The sequence below is a fragment of the Trachemys scripta genome, chromosome 6 (assembly GCF_013100865.1).
Source record: "Trachemys scripta elegans isolate TJP31775 chromosome 6, CAS_Tse_1.0, whole genome shotgun sequence".
Classification (NCBI taxonomy): domain Eukaryota; kingdom Metazoa; phylum Chordata; order Testudines; family Emydidae; genus Trachemys; species Trachemys scripta.
In genome coordinates, this window is record NC_048303.1 from 41148221 (window position 1) to 41166151 (window position 17931).

Below are 17931 nucleotides of genomic sequence, written 5' to 3' on the forward strand. Positions count from 1 at the left end.
GCACGCTGCGCCCAGCCCCTGGCCAGTCGCGTCTGGGCTGCCCAGCTGGTGCAATCCCGCGGCGGCCCCGGAGTGGGGGCAGCAGGCCCCAGCCCCCCTGTCCCGCTCGGGTCCCGCAGGGGAACGAACGGGGCTGGGCGGCCGATGCCTCCGCCCCGGGGCCGCCGCGGGATAGCACCAGCTGGGCAGCAACCCAGACGCGACGGGCCAGGGGCTGGGCCCAGCGTGCGCGCTGCTGGGTCCCTGCAGCAGGCCCCAGCTCGGGGGGTTCGGAGGCGCCGCAGCCGCGGAGCGCCATGGCCGCTTCCTCCCCCCGCGGCAGTGGGAGCTGCAGCAGCGGCTGCTCCCGAGTCCCGCTGCCCGGGGGGGGAGAACAGCCGCCGCCTGGCCCCGCGGGCCGCCCCCCTCCTCTCCCTACCGCCCTACTGAGTCCTGCCTGCTCGGGGCCAGGCCGGACTCTTACTCACCCCGGCCCCGCGCTTCCCCTGCGTCTCCCGGGCCTCCCTCCAGCGCTTGCGGAGGGAGGAGGAATGGTGAGCCCGGGGAAGAGGCGGGGATTCGGGGAGGGAGCCAATCGGGGGAGGAGGGGGCGGAGTCGGGGCGGGGGGGGGGGTGCGAGCACTTCCGGGCTCTAGGCTCCGGGGCATTTCCTTGTTTGTCCGGTTGTCCCGACCGCATGTCGGTCGGGACGCGGGACAAACAAGGAAATATCGGGACGGTCCCGATAAAATCGGGACGTCTGGTCACCCTACCTCCGACTGCCCCCCACAGACACCCCAACCCATCCAACTCCCCTGCTCCCTGTTCCTTGATCACCCCCCCCCCAGGACCCCTGCCCCAACTGCCCCCCAGATCCCACCCCCTATGTAAGCCCCACTGGTCCTTGTCCCCTGATTGCCCCCTCCTGAGACCCCACCCCCTATCTAAGCCTCCCTTCTCCTTGTCCCCAACTGTCCCCTCCTGAGACACCCCCCCAAGTTCCCCACTAGGACTCCACCCCCTACCTGTCTCTTGACAAACCCCTGGGACTCCCATGCCTATCCAACTGCTGCCTGTCCCCTGAGTGCCCCCCCGAACCTCTGACCCATCTACCTCCCCTTCTCCCTGCCCCTGACTGCCCGCCCGAACCTCCGCCCCATCCAACCCCCCCACTCCCTGTCCCTTGACTGCTCCCCCGGAACTCCCTACCCCTTTTCCAACCTCCTAGCCCCCTTACCATGCCACTCAGACCAGTGTGTCTGGCTTCACGCAGTGCCAGAAAACGCTGCTGCATACATGCTGCCGTGCTCCCCTGCGGAGCCACAGCCCCCTCCCCCCAGCACCTGCCTTCCAGATTTGATCACCTCAAAATTCAGGAGTACTCAAGCTCAGTTACTTCATTTCTCCCAAAGCAAATATACTGATCCTCTGTAACGTGCTGTAGAAAAAGTAGGATAAAATTGAGCAAGAAATGTTTCCCAGTGGTTATTAGGACTGGAATTGCTATTTTCAGCACCCATTGCCTTTTTTGTTTGTTTGTTTAAAAGGAATACAGTGATATCGCATTGGGAAATTCCCCATAAAAAGAAAGAGTGGAACAAAAGAATAATAAAGGCACCTCAACTTTCCCTCATTTATGGAGGACAGTCTTATAATATGCATCCAGATATCCTCCAATCACACAAGCTGAAAATTGTTCCACTTTACTGCAGTTCTGTAACCATATGGGAACCAATTCTGTCTGTGTTCTGTGCACATCCAAAATTCCTGCTGAATGACCTGCCCTGGGAGCGAGTTACCAGTGACCCAGGGCTGCAGCGGAAGGAGGGTGCAGGTGGTGGGGGAAGAGCCCAAGGCTGGGGCGGCAGGAGGTGTGTGTGTGGGGGCAATGGTAGGGAATTAGGGGGGAGCCCAGGGCTGGGACGGCAGGGGGTGCAGGTGGGGGAGGGTGAGAGCCCCGGGCAGCGGGGTGTGGGTGGGGGGGTGCGGCGAGGAGCCCAGGGCTGGGACGGGGGAGGGAGGCAGCCAAAATTTTTTTTGCTTGGGGCAGCAAAAAACCTAGAGGCGGCCCTGATTGTATTTAACTTTAGATAAAACTGGGAATGCCAGAAAACAACGTTGGGTACTGTAGCCTGAAAATGTGAAGCATCTACACAGGCGAGGAGAGCAATCACATTGTTGTGTATAACTTGTTATATGACAACTATGGAGTCTTGTAAAAAAAAAAAATCATGAAAAAAAAACCCCAACAAGAAAAAGGAAAAAAACCACAAAAATATAATTTTTATTTTGAAAAACACTTGCTGTTCTCTGGAGAATGTACTTTTTCTCTTTATTTTTTTCTTAAAACTTTTTCAAGTATTAAAAAGTGTGCAAGTGATGGCAGCAGTTACCTTAATCCTTCAGGTGCTACTGGATTTTGCATTGGCGTGTCATGTTGTGAAATCCTGACTTTGACATAAAAGGTTTTATAAGTACATCCTCGTCTGGAAAGTTAGTTTTTGGAGTGTCTCTCTCGTAATCTGTATGCCGGAATGATCCCGAAGTTGTATTCTTCTATACAGACGTATTAAAATCTGTCAGCAGTAATATAGGCCATGATTTCCTGCTCTCAGCAAACTTCCAAGAAAACTGGAAAGGAAAACAAAATAATTCATCAGCAGTGGACTTTACATGGTACTGGGAAGGATATGGAATAATTAATTGTTATAAAATCTCAAAGAAGAGCACATTTCAGGTAAGAAGTAGTTTAGCATAGTGAATACACAGATATAATTGAAACTGAATGTAAGGAAGTGGTGGCTGTGACTAATATTGTGATGGTGGCATTTGGAGAAGATAATTCCTTTTTAATTAAGTAAATTTTTAATAAAAGAGAATGGAGAAGAATGCATCAATTGAGGAAAAATATGTTTGAATATCCTCCTTCAGTTGCCAGCCGTGGAAAGTTTTCTTTTTCTATATCTTTTCCTTCTCTAGCCTATCAATTAAGGGTTAAATCCAGGTTTAATTTGAGTAAATGGGAGAACCTCAGTTGGTTCGATCCTCATGTTCTCTGTTTCTGTGCTGAAAAGGCTATTGAACAATGTCCTGTATGCATCGTATTCTTTGAGGGAGATAGTTACAGAGTCATATGCAAAATCTGCATCAGGCTGTTGTCACAAATTCAGGGTGGGAGGCAAAGGAGAAAAAGCTGCAATCCTTCCTTGTCATTCTCTATCTTGCAGAGTCTGGCCCATTAGCGTTAAGAATATATTGATGGCTTTACTTGTCATTACCTTAGAATAAGGCCAAATGTGAATCTGATTAGAGTACAGCTCTGAACATTGAGGAGTAATTTTAAAAAAGTCAAGCCCACTTGGGCCAGAGGTGTGTGCACTGTCAGTAACTGACTATGCCAATTAGACACACAATTATGCACTCATTTTCTCTAAACAAGGCCCTGGATTGTGCAAAGCAATGTTCTGATTGGTTGGTTGAGCTTTTTCTTACGATAATACATCCGTGCACCAACTCTCAATGATACAAAGCTAGGACTTTATCGCTGAATAATATTTTTAAAATTCCTAGTCCTGCTTAATGAAACGAACCTCTGGATTTACCCAATTTACATCAGAGTTTAATTTGACCCACTATGTTAAATATAAGATAGTGAGTACAGTCTGTGGGCTAGATCTTGGATCCTAGTTCAGCTACTTTCCACTGTTCTGGCAGTGTAAAGGAACTGGAAAGCTGGCCTAATAGTCTGTATGGGGATTCCACATGTGTAGGGCAATCCATAGGTGGAATACGGGTTCCTGTGCTCCCCACTTTGCTCATGTCTTGGCATAAAGCAAAGGAGACTTGGGGAACCAATATGTCCTAGCTGCCAGAATGACCCTTTGGGGTATGGGCAGCCAGCCCTGGGATTAGGAGAGCATATATGTGATTTAAAGCCACATTTGCAGCTCATGGTCCAATCTTGAATAAAGGTGAACTCGGGTAGACCACTATATCTGGATCTTGATGTTATTTTAGATCATTTAGTTTGTGGACATGGAAAAAAGCACAGGTTTAAAACATATTTTAGAATGTAAAAAAATCCTGAGAGCTTTCTCATCAAGAATCTGTCACATGACACAGTTTAGAAATTGTCAAAGTTTCATAGCTTTCCAGGCAGGACATACAACTCCTGAAGTAGGGATCTGCAACAGCAGGTTCATGAAGAAGGCACCGCTTCCAAATTCCTTATGCCACTCTAACTTCGGGTGCATCCAACCTAGCTGGAGAAACTCACTGTGCCAGGAGAAAGAGTCACACAGCCAGGGATCCCGAGAGCAGTATCAAACATACGTCAGTATGGAATGTATTTTATAAATCCATTGAGAACCCTGGTACTTGCAAACCCCATTTTCTCATGGCCTTCTGCCTCCACAAATCCAGAAAGTATTTTTGTGGTGGTCTTGCCATTCATAGTCTCTAAATACTCTCTGCTATTTTGGTGTCACAGCAGCTGTAGGCCACCCGTGTCTCACACCTTTACACTATCAGCATGACAGAAGATTGCTCTTTAATTGATTAATTTTTTCCCTTCCCTTTCATTTTTGAGTAGTTTAGGATGATCCACCGGCAGAAACTTCCTCCAATTGTTTATTCATGATTTCCAATACCTGTTAAGCACTGCTTCCACTAGGCACAAAACGATAGACCAACAGCCTAAATATTTTAGTGGAAAAGAACTTGCACTTTGGTGAATGTGGAAATTTTTGATGAGGAACAAATTCTTCCTGTAGGTCAGGTAACACCAGCCTCCTCAGAAGCTAATGCAGAGGTTCCAGAACCTTCACAAATGAAGGACGAGCCGAGATGTTGAGAGAAGAAATAGAACCACAATTAACAGGTAAGATTAAAAAAAATCTAGTATTAACAAAGTATCTGTCACCAGATGGGAAACCAAATTTTCCTCTATAAGATTTAGGGCCATTTAGAGGTTAATGTGCTAAATTTTTTTTAAAAATTCTCAGACTGTTAATTGATATTCATCCCCTGATAAGAGAAATCTCTTGGAGGGAAAAATTCTCCTGATATCCCTGCCTAGTAAGAGGATATTATATCCTCCAACCAGCAGATGTAGACGCAAAGAAACCAAGCTCCACCCCTGCCACAAACACACACCACATCCATCCCCTATGCAGGTCTGGCTGTCTGGATATGCTGTCCTTTTCTTGTCTCCAGCAGCTGCTCTTCTGGGTTGCCCCTCTAAAACTTTCGTTTTGTATTACTTTTTTTGTAGGCATCCGTTTCTAGTTCTAAGTTAGCTCCCCAGAGGTTTTTTTTTGTATACTTCAGTCCCCTCATTTTGCTCTAGTGTGGTTTGTATATACATATACATGCAGCCACAGAAAAAAATTGAGAGAGACCAGGAGGGAGAATTTTGTTCAGCAGTGCTAAAAGGGAGAAGCAGAATTGACAGCCAGGAGTCAAGGTAGGCAAATTTCTCTTCCCAAGGCATATTTTATTGCACCCTTTAAAAAGAAATAACCACAGACTTCTGTGTTCTATCATTTCTGCATCACAATATTACATTAAATGTCTTAAACTTTTACTTATCTCCCTTGTATTTGTTTTTTCTATGCCCTTTTCAGTCTATTTTACCCTCAGAGAGGATCGATTTATATCACTGATTTTAATCATGATTTAAATAATTGATTTGAATCTTGTTTTGCATTTTTAATTTTAGTTATTTTCCCAAAGAGAAGTTGATTCCCATTGGTAGGTAACCAGTAAAACATGTTGATTTGCAACTGAACATACATTCACACTAAAATTGGAGGGGGTTTTACTAACTAGGAGGATACAGTGTGTCTATATACAATATAAGTAGTTATAGGGTTTAATTTATATTTATTCAGATTCTTAATTTTTACATGTTTATTGTTAGGAAAAATGGTGAATAATGCATTTATTTACCAGCTGATCATGTTTTACTCATGATTTGTGTATTTGGATGAAAATTAGAATTCAATTAAAATTTTCATAAAATCTTTAAAAAAAAGGAAAGTACCTTGAATTTGATAAATAAGAAAAATAGTTTATCCAAACATGTTTTGCATTGAAACTAACTTATTACCTCACCTATGTTGTTTAATATCTTTTATTGGACCAACTTCTGTTGGTGGAAGGGACAAGCTTTTGAGCTACACAGAGCTCTGCATGTCTGTGTACCTCAAAAGCTTGTCCCTTCCACCAACAGAAGTTGGTCCAATAAAAGATATTACGTCACCCATCTTCTTGTTACTGTTGTATCCTGTGACCAACACGGCTAAGACACTGCAAACAATTACTAAACAAGGAAAGTATTATGCGTGTCCTTAAAGATTTTAGAACTAGCAGCTCTCATGGTCTCACAGCTAGTTGTTGTTGTTGATAGATTGCGAGAAGAAAACAAATTTTCCTGCTTTTTCAGTTCCCAGTAAGTTTATTAACTTTGACTGAACTAGTTAAGTAAACTCAATGAAGAAAATATTCTCCCTGCACCTTTACAAGAGGCTATTGCTGTCAAAAGCTCGTTTAGCAGTTCAGCAGACTCTGCTTCCAGGTGATTAGTCAGTAACTTCCACCAGTTCAGTAGCTTGACTGTCTTGAAAACTTTGGCACCAAACATATAACACTTGAATGGTATTATTTATTTAATTTAAATTATTTTTAAAATTATGGCAAGTTTAGGTTTCAAAATAGGTTGCCATAATTTCCAATTTAATAGGTTTGGGGTTTTTTAACTGACTTTTATCAATGCAGCCTTCGGTATGTTTTTGTATTGTGTGATAATTGTTCGTTTCTTCCTTTTCTTCCCCTTCATCTTTCTTTCCTTTTGTTCTGTCTCTCCTTCTTTCCAGTTTTCGCACTCTCCCTCTCTTCTCCTTTGCACTCTTTGGTGTTCCCTGATTCTAATTTCTGTACTCTCCCCTTTCATTTTCTTTCTCATATACAGGTTCACTCCCCTCCCCTTCCCCTCACCAAACACTCTCCCACTCCGGCTTTTTGCCTCCTTGCTTTCCTCTTCACTTTCTCCTTCTGGACCTCTCCCTAGGCTCACCCTCTTCGCTCCCCCACCAATTCCCCCATAGTGTCATTCCTGAGGCTCTTCTTACCCTCCCTCATACTCTCCCTTCCCCAGGCTGTCTTAATCCTTTTCTCCTCTCTACCTCCTGATGTTTCCAGTCACCACCTTCTTCTAGTGCTGTCCTCTTAGGATAGAGGACTAGGGAACGGCAGACCTGGCTCATTTTTTACTTAGCAGGCAAAGTTGGGAAGAACATCACCACTATGAGAAAATGTTAGTGAGAACATGCCCCCACCCTGATTGCATTTATGGCTCCATGAGCGGGTCCATGTGTCCTACTGCCGTTAGAGGTAGGCATCAGTGTGGTGAGTGAAGAAATGCTGGTTTAAGGTAACTCCTGGGTTAGTCTTTTGATAGCCTGATGGATAGTCTAGCCTCGTGGATAAACAGAGGTGATTGGAAAAGAGAATTTTCATTCCGTGGAAAATTTTTAACATTTGTTTTTGTTCCAAATTGGAACAAAAAGTCAAAACTTCACAGAAAGTTAAAGTTTAAAAAAAAAATCAAGTCAGGAAGTCAAATCGTTCTGAAGATTATATTTATAGATTACATTTGTTTCAAAGTTAGTATTCTATCAAGTAAAATGTTGACATTAAACTAGTCAAAGCTATTTGTTTACTTTTCTGTTGAAAGTTTCATTAAAATTGAAATGATCCCATGAAGTGTTTTGATTTCTACAAAATTATTTTCTAGTGGAAATCTTTTGTCAAAAAGTTTGATCTATGCTAGTTGCGGACTCAGTGATAGATATAAGAACATCTGGCCTCATCAACTTCCGTTACTCTTGCATTGCTGTTGTTGGCTATGAGTGTATGAGGGCAGCACCTAGGGAATCCTAAACTCCCAAAGTTTTTAATATCACCGAGTCCCAGAGCAGTGGTTAATGTCCTCTCTGACATTATCAGTCCAGGGTCTGAGTCTCATTCAGCAGTTAGATTACTTACAGTGTGTGAAAAAATTATATTTATCCTGAAACTGATGTTTGACCTTGTTCGGATTCCTGGAATGAGCCAGGAAGCCCAGAGGGGAGTTGAGCACAGGCTAACACAGACCGCCATGGCAGGAAAGGAATATTTTATTCTAGCTACAACATGAGTGGGTTAGAGAGCAGGTAGGTGGAACTGCTGGAGCAGTGCAGACAATAGTATCAAAGGTGTGGAGGAGAGTATTAGCAGTTGGGATGGGCAGTTGGGATGGAAATGGTGGTGCAGAATTGGACAAGTTATAGAAAATGTGACAGGATTCAATGAGAATCTAGGTGTGAGTGGAGGACAGGAAGACATCTGCAGTCCTCCACTGTAGAAAGGTGGATAGAATTGTGACTGAAGCAGGGCTACTCACTTGCTGAGCAGAGAAACAAGTGTATTGTAAGCAGAAAGCTGAAGCTTTAGTGGACAGGAACTGCAGAGCAACCACACGATCAGTTGAAATGTTAGCAGTTTGTGTGTATGGAAGTGTCCTAAAAAATTCTGTTTCCCAGAGACTCTCCTTTTGCTGTGGCAGTAGGTGTAACAGAATAGGTTTTCTCCAAGATGAGTAACAGGAAAAGGAGCATTGGGAAAAGGAACCGAGTGGTTTAGTTTTGCATATAACTTCTTTCCCATTCCCACTTCCTTCCCTTCTTTTATTTTCTGCTGGGAAGGTGGCTAACCTACATCCCCCTTTGGTGGAGATGACAGCCTGATGTAATGCTTTATTCCTATAGGATTGGGAAGAAGAGGACTGTGACAAAGGGCTTTCTAGTGAGTAATTATCCTTTTATCTAGCATCTCTCTATTACCAACTGTGACTAAGATCACCACTGTCCTAATCATTTCATTTCTTAGTGAGATTGTGTGAACTAATGACTAAATCAACAAGCAAACTTGCAAGGAGTAGCTCAGTTCCTAGGGTGCAGTGGTTCTGTTGTACACATTAAAAATACACTGTTGAGATAAGGCCATATCAATTAAGGTGACAGTGTGCACAGAGGAGCTGCTCATCCACTCAAGCCTATTCCAGAAGAGACACCCTGCAATCTCTACACATGCTGCTCTCAACTGCTGATTCATCACATGGAATGACCTGAAAAGTCAGTAGAACCTAAGGAGTAAGTACAAAACACCAGGAAAGAGTAAGTACATTGCTGCACAAGTCAGGGACAAGCATGTAGAGATGTATCCTAAGGTTAAAAGAGTGATCCAGATGGAGATCAGTCACAAAAAATGATAGGGATGATTGCATCTGTTGAGTAAATCCCAGGCACAATCCACAGTACCAGACATGCCCTCCAAAATCTCAGTGTAAACTGAGCTAATTTAATATGAAAGTTGAGGAACTCAAGAATACCATATTTTTACAAAGACACTTTGCAAAGTATAACTGCACCTCCAATGTAACTTACTGCACCTATTTTTTAAGTAGGAATAATTGAGCAATCTTTGTGGTGCTTCCAACAACAATCTGCTATGCATTTTGCAAATATAAAAAGGCAGAGACCCTACCCCCACAAGTTAACAATTTAATAGCAGATTCCTGCTATTGGGTGTAGGATCCTAAATATCAAAACAGAAGTACAATGGAAAATGGCTCAATATATAAGTAAATGGAATATGGCCATATTCAGTAATGTAGTAATTTAATATTTTTGTAAAATAGATACATAGAAATTATCTTTGTCCATTTTCTGGAGGTACTTAAATCAGCCAGTTGGCACAAAAGGTAATAGTTTCTCTGGAAATTTAACCCCTGGTACCTATTTCTGGGTTCCTAGCTAAAAAAAACTACACACAGTCTCCCCTTCCCTTCCCCCAGAAAACAAATGGTTGTTTTGAAAAGATTCACCCATAAGAGCATTTTGTACATACAGTACTATAGGAGCTGGTAACCAGCCCTATAATTTGTCTGCCTGACTCTTTCCATTTTAAGATACCTAAGTACTCACACCACCGTTGCTTTCAAAATTGGGCAGGGAGAAGATCCTTAGGCCTTTTCTTTGTCCCATGAAATTCTTTTCAGGTTTGGGTGACACAAACTGTTAGACATCACCTTCTCCATCTGGCACTTGCATTGTCAGCAAAATTTTGAATCATGCCAAAACCACAAATTTCATTCTAATGTAAGCACAAGCAAAAACATCAACAAGACATGCTGCCCTGGAAATTAGGCATGGATACTGTGGCTGAAATATGATCAGACAATCATAACATATATACAAAAGACGACAGAATTGTTGCCAGCACAGAGGGCCCAAGGGGGCAACAGCGGGGTTCATTGCCCGGTGTGCTTCGCGCCAATGAACACACCAGGGTGGAGAAGCAGACAAAATTTATTCAAGAGCTCTGAACAGGCACTAGGAGACCAGCATGTCTCAAATCAAGCGCACTGAGACCAGCAGTTTTTCCTTTTTATTCTTTTTTCTCCCTCCCTCTGCAGTAGTTACATTAAACGACCTTGGCTGTGCAGCTTGTTCGTACTGTTCCTTTCTGCAAGTAATCTTGTCCTTCAGCTAGAAGCATGTAGGTTTCCCTTATCACTACCGCTTCCCAGCTGCTGGCCTGTGAGGTTAGTAAAGTTTAACATGCAGGCTTTGGTTCACTTTGGCCTAGTGCGGGGGGGGCTTCATCAACTTTCGTGGCCTTCCAACCCCCCCAAGTTACCTAGGGTGATGCCTAGTGACACCAACAGAATGGGGATTTCCTAACATTTGAGTGCTTGACCTTGCAACCGGTATAACACCCTTTTAATAATAATATAAGGGAATAACAGACACTAGAGATAGGTAGGCAGTCTATTACTTTGGGAGGAATCCATACTCATATAATACAGACTTATCTGGTCTCTTAATTGTTTCTGGAAGATTGCCTTTGCTTATTGGAATATGTACAATAGAAATCACAACAACTCATTTTTGTATTTTAGTCTATTTTAATTCTAACTCAGGTCTTTTTAAACCAAGTAATTGCAACTGGAGGCTTGTTCTGGTTCCACAATAAGATGTAGATGTTACCTAGTTCCATAAAGGGATGAAAAAATAAATGCAGAATTTTTTCAGTGTCTCTTTAATTATCCACAGATGCAACAGTGTAGTGATAATACAAACACTCAGAAATTTAGCATCTCAGCAGCCTGACACAGAAGTGCCTTACAGGTGTAAGAGTTAAATTTTGCCATCAGCAGTTGAGAATATGATAGAAATGGAAGGCTAATGGTACATAAATATCTTAGGAACTAAACGGTGTTGGTTGTATCTCCTCCACTTTTTAAAACAATCTCAGATAAAACAAGTGTTCAAATAAATATCCTTTATTAAAGAAAAAAATCATTTTTAAGCACCAAAACTGTGAGTATGTTGTTACATCGCATGTACAAGAAAAAGGTGATTTCAGTACTTTGTGTACAGGTTTAACTTTGAAGTCATGATAGTAAAAACATGAAATACACAGAATAGTTATAATTACAGAAAAGTTGCACTAAAGAAAGAGAGCAAAAGGCAAACAGTCAAACCAATATTTTTTTTCTTTTTAGTTTTCAGGTATTGCTAGAAATGCTCACTTAGTTTTTATTTTTTACACTTGTTGCTTAATACTTTAGAACATTGAGCATTATTAGGTATTGTAAATTTGCAGGAGAAGTTTTATAATACAATGTGCATTTAAAATGTCCATTTAAATATAATTGTGTTAAAGACTTTCTTAAAGCCAACCACAATGTGCTAGTGTTTGATTCTATTCGTAATATTGCACAAAGCTAGTGGATGGTGACTCAGTTTTCCATTTGATTATTTCTTGTTTATTCAACCAAGCTAGAAAGTGTCAGTTTTATTAACCCTTTATTCATGCAAATCTGCAGCTTTCTGCATTTCACCTACTTTGAGGCGCTGCACTTAGAAACACAAGATAACTTGTAAAGTAGGCAGCAACCACAGAAATATGTATGGAGAGTCACAGTGAGTCTGTCTCTAATCACATACCTCTCCACAATGCATGGATGTGAAGACATGAAAATCAAGCCACTCTACCAGTAAATTAATTACTGTGGAACCTTTGAATTACCAAGCAGAACATGAATAAAAACCATGATGAATTATTTAAAAACTTGATGCTGTGCTTCGTATTTGTTGGGGCCCTACCCACTGAGACAATAAACGAGCAATATGCTCCCAGTCAAGGTTTTTCTTTTAACAGACGCCCCCGCGGTTGGTCTTTTCTATCAGCTGTAGGCAGCCTTTCCTCATTCACATAATTATAGGTCCAATAAAGTCATAAATTGGTCATATTCCATATTTAAAGATATCAGAGAATCCACATGGGGGAATGGAAGGAAGACCATTTGGGTAATATTATGAGGCCCAAGGGCACAAGTTTTAGGAGATGTGAATTACAATAAAGTTCTGTAAATCCCAAATTGCAGATTCACCATGGTCAAAGCCAGGAATTTTGGACGAAGTCGTAACTGAATGGGCCGTGCAAAGCATAATATATACACCACCCACCCCAAAATACGTTGGCATATCCAGCCCCCTCCTAAAAATTCTAACCTTTAATACATGATGTTTTAGGCAGCAACTAAATATAAATTCATTTTGTAGGAAAACTTTAAATTACAGTATATTTATAGGATAAAAACAGCCACTGCTGTATTTTACACAGCATTAGATAGCAATACAGGTCAATGTGCTTCACTATACCAAAGAGCACTTTTTAGAATGAACCTACTGTCCGATATACTCCATTAGCGTTCAGTAAATGCAACATGCTCTCTCAATAAGACGCTTCCAGTTCTTACTGCTTCTCTGTAGCATATTGATTCTCTAACATTATACATAGTATCTTGCTTCATGCTTATGGGATCATTACCAGAAATAACACTGGTAAAGTAAGTACATAAGCATTACAATGAAAACAGCTGCTTAAACTGCAAGTAACCTTAATTTACAGTTAGTCTTTAAATTCAGTGCAACAAAGGGAATAAAAGAGAATCTTAACTAATGAAAGTTTCTGCTCCCTCGTCTCAATTGGTTGCATTTCAATAAAGAACCGCTCAGAGTTTGAAGATTTTTGACTTTACAGAACACGATGCTGAAAGGCAAAGTGATTCTTTACAAAGAATCTGATGAAGTCTATTGAACTCAAAGTCCCTGATGCAGCCATTGAATAACACAATATCTGATCAAGTTGACTTATTTTACAGCTGTGTGTTGTAGAATACAGGCTGCTAAATTTTTTAAAGAAATCTGTAAAGTAACATTTAAAAAATAGAAACAAAACTTTCATCTATGCTTTAAAACTAAATCACACTCAAAATACGCAAACATAATATGCAAAAGTGAATAAAATAAGAATGTTAGTCATTTTTAATGGATTTTGGGACCATAGTGAGGGAGGTACAGAAATTCAAATAAATGCTAATCCCATTCCTGATCAAAAGACTATTGTTGTTTACCTTTCATTTTTGGTTGCTCTAATAGAAATAAGCCATTTTGATTCCTTTTTCTCACTGCTAAATTCTCAGTCCCCAAAGTACAGTATATACTCATGCTTCTTGAATTTATATGTATTTCAGATTGGGAAATTCCAATTCCTTACCTCAGTGAACACATTTCACTACCAAACAGCTCTATTTTGAATAAACAAGCAAGTTTTCCTGGCATGTAGAATGAGCAAAAGATGAGCAATTGTTGAAGATCAATGGCTAGGAACAGAACAATTCAGCGAATCTGATGTAGTGCATCCATGAAGAGCAAATACTGAAAATCTCTAGTGATCATTTTATGTGCAAGCTTTTTTTCCTCTTGTACACAAGTAAGTATTAATGCCAGCCCCATAGTGATGGTTGCCATGGTCTCTCAAGTGCAGAACTGTTCAATAAACCTACTGTCAGTTATAGATGTGCCAAACTAGCAAGGATTGTCAATTTCTCTAACTCTTGTGAAAGTAATTGGACTTTCCCCCTATAACTTCTATTGCAATACCAGTATAAATCATCATCTAAAAGCACTGGGAGTATTTTTATGCATGGAATTTTAAATGGCTATTAAATTGAAGAACTGTTTGAAACTGTGACATCCAGTAACTACTTTAGATTCAAATTTGATTTTTAATATTCTCTAGAAAACACACACCTTTCCTTTTTAAAGTTGCAGTTTGAATTTGATATAAACTGTTATGCTCAGCACAGCAGCTATCTTTTGTGTGCATGTGCATAAAATATGATATTCCTATGAATAAGCAATGTATACACACTCAGTCAGGAATCTAATATTTTAACTAAATATAAGTCTATCAAGGACAGGTTTATTTTTAATCATGAACAAGTTTTCAAGGCAAAGTTGACAAATCATATGTAGATAAACCTGAGAACTCTGTAGTACAACACAGTATAGGGCTATTTAAACATCTCCCTATAAATTTGTGGATAATACATTTAGTGCAAGGGGAAGGAACATTATTCCTGTTTTTCAAATTACACTACTCATCCCCCACAACTCAAAAATTTTGCCAGTGTTTTATGCACACTGTCCAATTTACACTTTGGTTTCTTTCAGCAAGAAAAACTGGACATACTTGATGTCACACCATTGCTGTTGGTCTAGCCCTCAGTTTCACATACAGTATATCATCCTAATTTGCAGATACTTCTGTTTTGTGCTACAGCTAAAAATTCATACACTGGACCCAGTTTATAGTGTAATGTAATCTGGAATATGGATGCCTGTACACCATCGGCACACAAACTACTTATATTTATGATCTCTGCTAAATGATTACACATGATAAATTTTGAAATGATTAGTTAGATGTAAAACCATAGAAATAAACTGGGAAGAAACTTAGGTTGTCAGGTCCTTGACAAGTTAATGATGGATGTATCATAGAACTGATGCTCTGTCCTAGAAAGATGCTGCCCCAAAAGCTGATACCTGAAGCAAAACTGGTATCATTTCTGAAAAATGCTGCTCCTAAGCATTCCTTTTGAAAATGTTTCACTAAACATTATAAATAAGTAAAAAAAAATCAAGAAAAATGCCTATCAATGCCAAGTATAGAGTGGCAAATTATCTTTCAAAACATGACAGATCTTTATTATTCAGGACAGTAATTGTAGAACAGCCTAAAGGTTCCAAGATGTGAGGTTCATTTTGGTTATATAACCTATTGCCAAGGTACGTATTCTTGCTCCCACAACTATTTTAAGAAGAACGGTTATAAAAGTTAAAAAGGAATATGTACTCCATTACACAACAGTAGCAATTCATGAATCTGCTTCTAAATGAAAATGAGTACAGTCATTTGTCCTTCATAAAATGAATACTGAACAAAAATACAATTTTGTAAAAGGAAAGGGGTGGTGTGTCTCTCAAACAGTACGTAAAATTTTAATAAAAATAAAACGCTGGTCAAGACTTTCATATAACTTGAGCGTTTCTCAACTAACGAACATTACATGGAGCCTTTAACATAGTACAAGATTACTTCGAACTCTGTATAAGATGTACCTCTAAGTACTCTGGCATTATAAAACTAGCTGCCCGCAGCTATTAGTCATGCAGTTTAGGATTATTTCTTTTTAAGTTCTCACTGTATTGAAAACTGTACCCTCCCTTCCTTTAGAGCCACGTACAGCCAGCATTAAATGGAAGTGTAGTTTTCAGCCAAACAGGCTGTTAGGTATGATGTACAATTTTTTGTAGCTACTAAAGGAAATATTAACTACTAACAGAGAAGCATAACTTCCATAACTGGTGTTAATATGCTTAAGTCCTGCATTTCCTTAAATAAGAAAGTAAAGAAGGTTGCTTACAGTAATCAAACAAGAACAGTTCAAGCTAACAGAGAAAAATAATTTTAAGTATTATCAAATTACAAAATATTGCTTCTTATAACAAATTTGTATGTATGGTATAACTAGTAACTCAGTTCATCTCACCTAAATATTACTGTTTAAAAGAGCATGGAAAATCTACTTTTAAAATGTAGGGTGCAAGATTATATATGACCTTCTAAAAAGGTGCTGCAATATGCCATGTTAAGTGTACCATATTGTAAACACATACATTCTTAAATACATGTATTCCACTGTTATGGTACTTAGACTGTACAGTCATCTGTTGTTATTTTTCATACTAACATACATTTCTTTGCAGTGAGAATAATAACTAAAGAGATCTTAGTTGCATCTCTATCTGAATTTTAGCTATTGTGGTACAGCTATTAAATGTGTTTTTCAAGCAGATGATATTTTCAGTGCACTGAAAAGTAGGTTTCCTAGCTGTCCTGATGTTTCAGCTGCATCCCCCAGTAGCTTTATCAATGCAGCATTCTTCCCACTTAAAATGTTCCCTCACTTAACTGGCCATATATACTAACGCAAATGTAAAAAGTGCTTAAAGAATTGAGAAAACATCCTGAAGACTCTTTTCTCATTACAGTTATATAAAATGCATATCTAAACAACTCAGCTTTTTGTCCAACCTTGCACTTCTGGACTGAATAAAAAAAAAATCTGAAAAAAAAATCAATGTTTCATGTTTTTTCACATACTCAATCATTTGCCAAAGGAAGCCTTTTTCTACTATGCAGCTGATGGTCAAAATTGCTGGCTTTGAATTTTCTGAAATGAAGAGGAAGATTGATCTCCAGCTATGGGGTATTTTGTTGTTGTTGTTGTTTTCCTTTCTTCAGTGGCTGCTAGTCACCTGTGTAAAAAACAAAACAACACAAAGAATAACTGAAAAACATAATTTAATCTCAACTGTACAAATCCCCTCCATTAAATACATTAAGCAGCATTTTTAAACACTTAGATTCTCCCTAATTCCAGTGTTTTAGAGCCATCATAGTGGCTCCTAACAAGCCCAGCAACCAGTGTATGGGGCATAGCCAGGGCTTCACTATGCCCTCTTGGGGTTATTAGCAGCCAACACACGTTAGAGCACAGTCAGGCTGCTCTAAATTGCTACAGGGGACTGCACTATCACATAGCTAGCCCCAAATCAAGGTAGTCTAGAAAAATCTTAGTCACCCCATCCCTGAGTTGCTCTGGGCATTCCTTGGTCTCAGTTGAGAATCTGGGCTCTTATGTTATTACAATATTTGACTGATGATTCAAGTCAACACAAACTTCTTTAACAGAGACTATGCAATTTTAAAATGAAAAGTGTAAAGGATCTAAAACTTCCAACTGGTTATTTTCTGAGCATCAACAATTTTCTGTGCACCACTGCATCTTCTGGTAGTGATTCAAATGAATGCAGCTGACTCATGTATTGTCTTGTAAGATTTAGAAATTATAGGGAAGACATCAATGGAAAAAATTTAGTTTCAGAAGCTAACCCATATAACAGGTAGTTGGAACCTGTGACAGACCAGATTTAATCTTTCATGTGTTGTTTCACTCTGAATATTTATAACTTTTTCAAATTACAATCTCATCTATAGGACTTCTAAAATAAGTTCTTGTGAAAGTATACAAGGGTTGCTAAAATGCTTAAAATAGTGAATGGATATTCCACTTTTGCCTTTCATTATGGCATAAGCATACAATTAACAGAGGATTATACTCCATGCAAGGAAGTATAAATTAAGTGCTTCAGAAAGTGCAAGAGGAGGACTTTTTTTTTTTTTTTTTTTTAAAGGGACAGTTTGTGTGATTTAAGGTCTTAGAAATAGGTAATTATTTGAAGACAAAGAAAATATGAATGAGAAATGGAAGTTTCAACTCCCCTCTTAGTGAGTTAGTCTGAGGCGAACACTACATTTTAAAACTAGTAGAGAAACCAAACATTCCACTTTAAATTCTCAGTTTTACAATTCACATGCCTTCTCTTAAAACTTGTATAAATGCTAATTTCCCCTCAAAATTCAAGAAAA

At 39.9% G+C, this 17931-nt stretch overlaps 1 protein-coding gene and 1 long non-coding RNA gene across 3 annotated transcripts in view; one reads left to right on the plus strand and one right to left on the minus strand.

The window, feature by feature from the left end:
* The first annotated feature begins 1988 nt into the window (after positions 1-1988).
* Positions 1989-16570, plus strand: LOC117878731. 2 transcript variants are annotated; one of them, XR_004646065.1, is made up of 5 exons: positions 1989-2716; positions 4752-4858; positions 8787-8823; positions 9035-9170; positions 13625-16570. It is a non-coding gene; the product is annotated as an uncharacterized LOC117878731 (long non-coding RNA). The 2 variants fall into 2 exon arrangements; XR_004646064.1 differs by lacking the exon at positions 9035-9170.
* JMY (junction mediating and regulatory protein, p53 cofactor) overlaps positions 11350-17931 on the minus strand; it is a 138835-nt gene continuing 132253 nt past the window's right edge. Inside the window, exon 11 of the mRNA XM_034773142.1 lies at positions 11350-16757. The gene's annotated coding sequence lies outside the window, so the exon portion shown is untranslated. The remainder of the gene's footprint in view (positions 16758-17931) is intronic.